Source organism: Armigeres subalbatus, chromosome 2 (assembly GCF_024139115.2).
Source record: "Armigeres subalbatus isolate Guangzhou_Male chromosome 2, GZ_Asu_2, whole genome shotgun sequence".
NCBI classification, from domain to species: Eukaryota; Metazoa; Arthropoda; class Insecta; order Diptera; family Culicidae; genus Armigeres; species Armigeres subalbatus.
The window spans coordinates 155,998,996-156,006,315 of record NC_085140.1 but is presented as its reverse complement, the minus strand read 5'-3'; the positions used below and the strand labels follow the sequence as shown (position 1 = coordinate 156,006,315).

At 41.2% G+C, this 7,320-nt stretch overlaps 1 long non-coding RNA gene and 1 pseudogene across 2 annotated transcripts; both read right to left on the bottom strand.

Annotated features, from left to right (window-relative positions):
- Nucleotides 1-7,320, bottom strand: part of LOC134211054 (AFG3-like protein 2) — a 102,822-nt pseudogene that overhangs the window by 5,541 nt on the left and 89,961 nt on the right.
- LOC134215344 (uncharacterized) lies at nucleotides 988-2,332 on the bottom strand. 2 transcript variants are annotated; one of them, XR_009980120.1, is made up of 3 exons: nucleotides 2,181-2,332; nucleotides 2,046-2,125; nucleotides 988-1,986 (listed from the first exon to the last, which is right to left on the bottom strand). It is a non-coding gene; the product is annotated as an uncharacterized LOC134215344 (long non-coding RNA). The 2 variants fall into 2 exon arrangements; XR_009980121.1 differs by having other exon boundaries at nucleotides 2,189-2,332.

Below are 7,320 nucleotides of genomic sequence, written 5' to 3'. Positions count from 1 at the left end.
TTTTTAATTAAAGTCACCGAGAAAAGCCAATTGAATTCAATTAATGTCTGCGGGAGCCCAAACTTGAGTTCAATAAATTGTTGAACAACCCGAACAGCAAATAAACAACAATATTTTATAATCCGAGAAATGAGGCAAAACATAGCCTATTAAGGCTACGAACTATATCGTATGATATGAAAATACCTGGGCATAAGCAATTAAGACATTCTCGACATTTTCTGATTCTGGTTGCCCCTCCAACTGTTTTCCAGCTGGTGGTTTAACTCGGCGAATTGCTCCGCCATGAGGGGGCAACGGGGGAAGTGGAGATTCATTGACTACATTCTGCTCAACTTCTCCCATTAAGACAGGCGCATTAAGATCGAACTCAGTAGGGGGATCCGATTGGTTCATAATCTCAAAATTCACGCCAAAATACTGTTGACCCATTCGAGCAATTAAATCCAACAATAAATATTTATTTTCTGCTTGCATGGCATCCCGAGGGGCGTGCCTACGTACTCTCATATGGTAATGCACCAACCTGGATAAGCATCCTGTGTCTATCCCTGACACTAATAACGACCCAATTCTACGGAGTCGTTGGGGTAATAAGTCATAGTCATTAGACATCAAATGGTCAGCTATTTGCAGATTATAACCATTTTGTCGCTCACGAAGCAGATTACGTAAAGCTCTGCGACGTGAATCAAGATTTCCATCAATTGGAGCTCCTCGAATCGCAAGTTCATAATTAAGCTCATCCTCTTCCAGATCATTGGTATTTATACGGTAGAAATCCATCTTTCAAAATATTCAGAACAAATCAAGATAAATAAAAATAAAAATAAGTTTTAAAAAAATGTTAAAGAAAAAGAAAACAATTAACCTAATTAACCAATCACCAAAAAAAAATTCAATCTTATTCTAAAGTAGGTACTATCGAACTATTCAGAATTCAAACTTACGATATAAATTACACTCAAAATTTAACCAACTGACCCAACTATATTACAGTGAAAGAAAATCTAAACTATCTCAACAAAATCCAAATGAATTCAACTAGTTAACCACTTTACCGGCCCCACGTTGGGCGCCAAATTGTAACGAAGAAGTATGTCCTTACAACCGTTCAGCAGCTTAAGCGCCACTCCCAGTACCAGGGAGGCTGCTGACGTACGTTGGAGTCCGGCTGAGACCCTTATCTTTAGGCGAGTTAAGTGGTTCAAACACTCTCGTTCACTTCAACTACCCAAACCCGAAGCAAATAAATTGGGAACCCTTTGGACCAAGTGGAAAATATTGTTCATCAAACCGATCAAACCATTGAGAAAAAAATTACTAAAAATACCATTTGAACAAAGAATATAGAAATGGCAAACTCAGACAGATTTATATTAATCGTGCATTTCGTTTTAGGGTTTTACATTGGAGGGAAGGGCGGTCTTACTGTCTATCCTACCTTATTTCTACCCTAAACCTGGCTCTTGGTGGGAAGCTCCCACGACGCGTCGAAGTGGTGTGGATGAACTCGTTGGCGTACGCGTAAAGTCCAGCGATCAAATCGATATTACCATCACGTGGTCGAGCAGTGAGAAGCTATCTCCTTTACGAAATGCGCGTAGCGATTTCGAGCTCCCAGGTACTCGTGCTGATTGAACGGTGCGCCAATGAACGCGTGAACTGCACCGACAGTGCCTTCCGGTCGAGCAGATTTCCTCGAGTGACCGGGTGCGTATGCGTGTTGTTCGAATGAACACTTCTGACGGCGACCGAAACGTTGGTGAGCGAGCACTTTACACTGCACTGGAGCTTGGTGGGTGGTAATGAGCCGTATGGGTGGAAAAATCACACCACACCCACGGCTGGGACGAATAGCTGGTTTATATTGGGGAACCACTGCTCGATCTCGTTGATCGTCTTACTCACTCGGTGGCGGTTAGAAACAGCCGCGCGTGTACTTACGTTGGGTACACATAAGCACCCCACGTTGAGTAGGGAATCCTATTCAACGGGATAATTAGGCCAACATTCAAACAATAAGAATAGTCATTTCTGCTTACCTAAGCTAGATTGGGATGGTACTAACCAAGCCCGGTCCCTAAGGGAGCACACGCGCTTTAACACTATTCCAAAGGCAATTCTAAAAAGTTACATGTTTAGGAATAAGTTTCTCTCTCGAATTCGATACCACTTACTATATTACCACTGTTTAACAAGTTTTAGGATAACTATTTTTACAAGTTTTAGGATAACTTTTCGTTAATATCTGATAATTGCTGGATACAATTCAATCTGTGGCGTCACTACACGATTTTAGGTGCACGTTTTATGTCTACCTTAAACTAGATACTCTGCTCAAATGGCGCAATAATCTGATATGGGATTCTATTGTACCCCATAGGTATAGAATTTCCAATCATTGTTTGGACTAATGGAAAATGTACTCGTGTGTTTCCCAGTTACAAAAGATCCCCTTCTTAAATTTGGCTAAATACATTCGATTGCTCAGTGCAAACCATATCGCTAGAGCCCCATCGGATGAACACAAAATCGGTTGCAGTCGTTTGGTAGAGTAGAAGAAGTGAACGTATATGAGTGGAGCTCAATACATATACGCGAAAATTACACCGTCAGCGTTACCCTAGTATCTGATAGGTGGCAGCACAAGTATGCCGAAAGCTCATGTTGTATTTTATTTTTGAATGGACAGTGAGCAAATTATAATAGGGTGGTAAAATCAATCGTTACACAGCTTGATCGCTGCACACCTCGCCTTCTTGTGCCTGTCGGATCGTTGTATAGAACAATTTTTACTCCAAGTGCGCGTTGGTCCTCCACAAGCATTGTCCAGGTCTCGTGTCCAAGGAGGACTACCGCCACATGTTCAATGAGGGAGTCTGTTTGGTACGGCGGCGAACTCTATTCGATCGGTTTGTTTTTTGGAGTCCAAAGTACGTACGCTTTCCTGCCACGTTGCGTCTCCGAATTTATCTGCTGGTATCGTTATCGGAGGTCAAGTGACCCCAAGTACACATAATAATGAAAGTAGTGCATGAAGAACTGTAGACGAGTGTAGTTAACCCATACTCACACTATATTGGATACACTTGGCTTGACCAATGTGCAGAATGCAAATTTCCGATACCATTTTCTAAAACATTGGAATGTCTTATGCCTTGCGTTCATTTTTCCCATAATGTCAGCGAAAATTGCACAGAACTTTACTCCTAATCACACCGACCACAAGAAAGCTTGCCTACAATAGAAACGTTTTTTTTATCACCACAAATTTATGTAAGGACGTGGCCGACGCTATTGTTAATTTCAAATATTATTTATTATTCAATTTGTATTATAAAATTGGCTAATTAGATACATTATCGTTTGATTACCATTCTTGAGTTTGTTTCAATTTTGTTCGAACTACAACCTTCGAGTTATGAATAATATCGCAAAAATATCAATTATGATGCACGTGCATCACTTAAACACACTCCACATACTTTGTAGTTCATTTTCTAAGTATCTAGCTTCAATCACGCAAACAAAAAAAATTGAAATTTTGTATGAATTTTTTTTCCCGTTTTTGGCAACATACCCATTTTGGCAACTTTAAAATCTGGTCGTGTTGCCAAAATCGGGAAGGGACTACGGAATGTGAGCAGTTAGTGGAGGAGATGAATGCAGCATGGGTGAGATTGCTGCAACGCCGCACGAGGGCGAACGAGGGACGATACAAACGGGTGCGCCAGCAGGAAGATTAAGACCGTGAAGAGACGGAGCAACGAGCAACTGTACCGTGCTAATTAAGCACGGAAGTTCTATGAAAAGCTGAACCGTTCACGTAAAGGCCACGTGCCACAGCCTGATATGTAAAGACATAAACGGGAATCTTCTTACGAATGAGCGTAAGGTGGCGGCAGCACTACGAAGAGCATCTGAATGGTGATGTGGCAGGAAACGCAGGACATACGTTTTCCGGCTCCGGATCTTTAAGAAATCCAGGAGCTGATTGGCCGGCTGAAACAACATAACCCCTGGGGTTGACCAACTTCCAGGAGAGCTATTGAAAAACGGTGGTGAGGCTAGAGTGCTGCATTGGGTCAATACCAAGATTTGGGAGGTTGAGATACTGCCGCAGGAGTTGATGGAAGGTGTCGTGTGCTCCATCTACAAAAAGGGCGATAAGCTGGATTGCAGCAACTACCGCGCAATAATATTGCTGAACGCCGCCTATAAGGTATATTATTCATATATTATACTATATATTCATCTACTACACCGCCTACAAGGTACTCTCCCAAATTTTATGCCGTCGACTAGCACCAATTGCAAGAGAGTTCGTGAAACAGTACCAGGCGGGATTCATGGGCGAACACTCCACCACAGACCAGGTGTTCGGTGTACCCCAGATATTACAGAAATACCGCGAATACAACACATCATCTATCCCTCGACTTCAAAGCCGCATATGATACAATCGATCGAGATCAGCTATGGCAGCTAATGCACGAATGAGTTTTTGTGGCATTCTAGAATCCCTTTGAAACGCGTAGAGGGTTACTGTAAGATGATGGTTTTTCGTGTCTGCTATTTAACATCGTTTTGGAGGGGTTAATACGTAGGTCAGGGATCGACACGAGTGATATGATTTTCCCGAACGTCCGTCCAGTTATTTGGTTTCGCCGACGAGTTAGATATTATGGCACGCAACTTTGAGAAGATGAGGGAAGACTATATCAGCTTAACGGTTTGGACTAGTCATCAATACGTTGAAGACAAAGTACATAATAGTCACGCACCAGGAGTTTGTATCGTTTGTGACGAAAGCAAGGTGGTTGAAGAATTCGTGTGCTAGGGCTCAATGGTCACTGCCGAAGATGATACCAGCAGAGAAATTCGGAGACGCATCGTGGCTGGAAACCGCACATACTTTGGGCTTCGCAAGACGCTCCGATCGAACTGAGTTCGCCGCCGTACAAAACTGCCTATCTACAAAACGCTCGTTAGACCGGTAGTCCTCTACGAACACGAGACCTGGATGATGCGAATCCACCACGAGTGAGAAAATCATCCATCGTTCACACCGCAAAAATCGGACGATTGCGATAGGCCGGACACGCAGCCAGAACGTCAGATAGTAATCCACTGAAAGTGGTTCTCGACGACGATCCTACGGGCATAAAAAGCGAGGTGCACAGCTAGCAAGGTGGGTCGATTAGGTGGAGGACGATTTTCGGCCAGGTGGAGGAAGATCTGGGAGTTAGAAAATGCTACCTCTACTGCAGTTCCAGTAATCCATTTCAGACCACTTCATATTTAAAGATCAGTCCGAGGTCACTTTTTCCTTACAATAAGCGTCTGTTAATGGATAATGAATCCATAAGCAAACTTCTGGATTTTACACTCCAGCGAGTTAGCTTTAATCATTAGAAACATAGCAACACGATAAGATAGTTCACGCTTGAGAAATGCAATCCTACTAGCCGAGAGCTGTTGGCTATCCGGGTAGACGATAATATCATCTTCTTCTTCTTATTGGCATTACATCCGCACAGTGGGACAGAGCCGCCTCGCAGCTTAGTGTTCATAGAAGCACTTCCACAGTTATTAACTGGGAGGTTTCTAAGCCAAGTTACCATTTTTGCATTCGTATATCATAAGGCTAACACGATGATACTTTTTTATGCCCAGGGAAGTCGAGACAATTTCAAATCCGGAAACTGCCTATACCGGCACCGGGAATCGAACCCAGCCACCCTCAGCATGGTCTTGCTTTTTAGCCGCGCATCTTACCGCACGGCTAAGGAGGGCCCACGATAATGGCATATCAACAGTAAAAAGTGATATTGATAACAAAACATGATATGAACTTTTTTGAAATAAGTGATACAATAACAAGGGGAACAAAAAGTTGCACTAAAATATCATAAAAACTTCAGGTTTTGCTTTCAATAAAAACTAATCAATATCTTGATTTTAGTGGATATTCATCCGAAGCAGAAAAAAAAATGACAAAAATGACACACCAAATTTGTTCGACTTGTTGGCGTCAATGCACACTACAATCTGAATATTCAAGTTTCGGAAGCATATTAATCCAATTAAGGTTCCCTATTCACTGTGATGCGCCTGCCATCTTGAGCATTGCTTCCGAGGAAAACCATTTTTTTATACAACTCCTGAATGCCAAAACAGAAGCTGCACATTGGGAAAACCCAATTTAATAGTAGTTTTACCTTAATGATATTGCACTGCTACTGTGTTTTCCCTTCCATTGTGGATCCACTGTACAAGTTTACATACATATTATGTTGGTAGAAGTGTGAAAAAATTGGAAAAGTGCATTTTATATAAATTTTTCATGTTTGCTGTTAAAATTCTAACTATTTACAGATAATTGAATATCCACAATTGTCCCGAAACGGTGAACAGATATTGGTAAATGTTGCGGCCCAAGAAACAATTTTAGCTGAATAAGCTGGTTTTGTAGCTGAAGAAGACTATTTTTGGTTGAATAGGCGCTGTATTAGCTTCCAATGTTTGTTGAGGTAACATCAACTAATAAAGTAAATATTTTTATAAATGTTTTGGTTTGTGATTTATTAAGTAAAAACGATTTTCAAGAATTTCTAAATAACGCCGATCCCAAACATTTAAAACCTTTAACCGATATCACAACTAAACAAGAATAATCATATTATTTGAGGGTAAGTGGGCTTCGTGACCGTGCGGTTAGCGACGTCAATCCTCTAAACGCATGTGCTATGGACTGTGCGTTCGATTCCCGCCATGGTGAGGAGAAATCTTTTCGTGACGCGAAATGTAAATGGTGCTGTCCGTCTAATGCTAGATGTTAAGTGTTTAGTTTGTCGACCTGGTCGGAGACGGTGATTCTGTCTTAACCCTACACCAAAAAAAATCTCCTATACTAAAAAATATTTGCATTCTTATGGGCTTTAAAAATAATAAAGTAGGGGAACTGCTCCTTGAATTCATACCATGTACCCAAATAAATACCATTCGAAAACAAAGAATTTTTATGAAACAATTATTGTTTTATTTCTAATTTTTGTGAATTTTTTCAGCAGTGAGCACGCCGGAAAACAACAAAACACGACACAAATTGAGCCTAAATCGCCTGTTTAGCGAATGTTATTGATATAGGAGCATGTTATTAATAATTGAACAGATACCCTATGATACCAGAGATGATACCCATATTGATATAGTTTTAAAGACATGATTTTGGCCGCTTTGCTCTGAACCGATTTCGCGGATTTCACGGAAACAATATATCAATCAACTCAGGAAAAGAGCTAGTTCCTGTGAAAT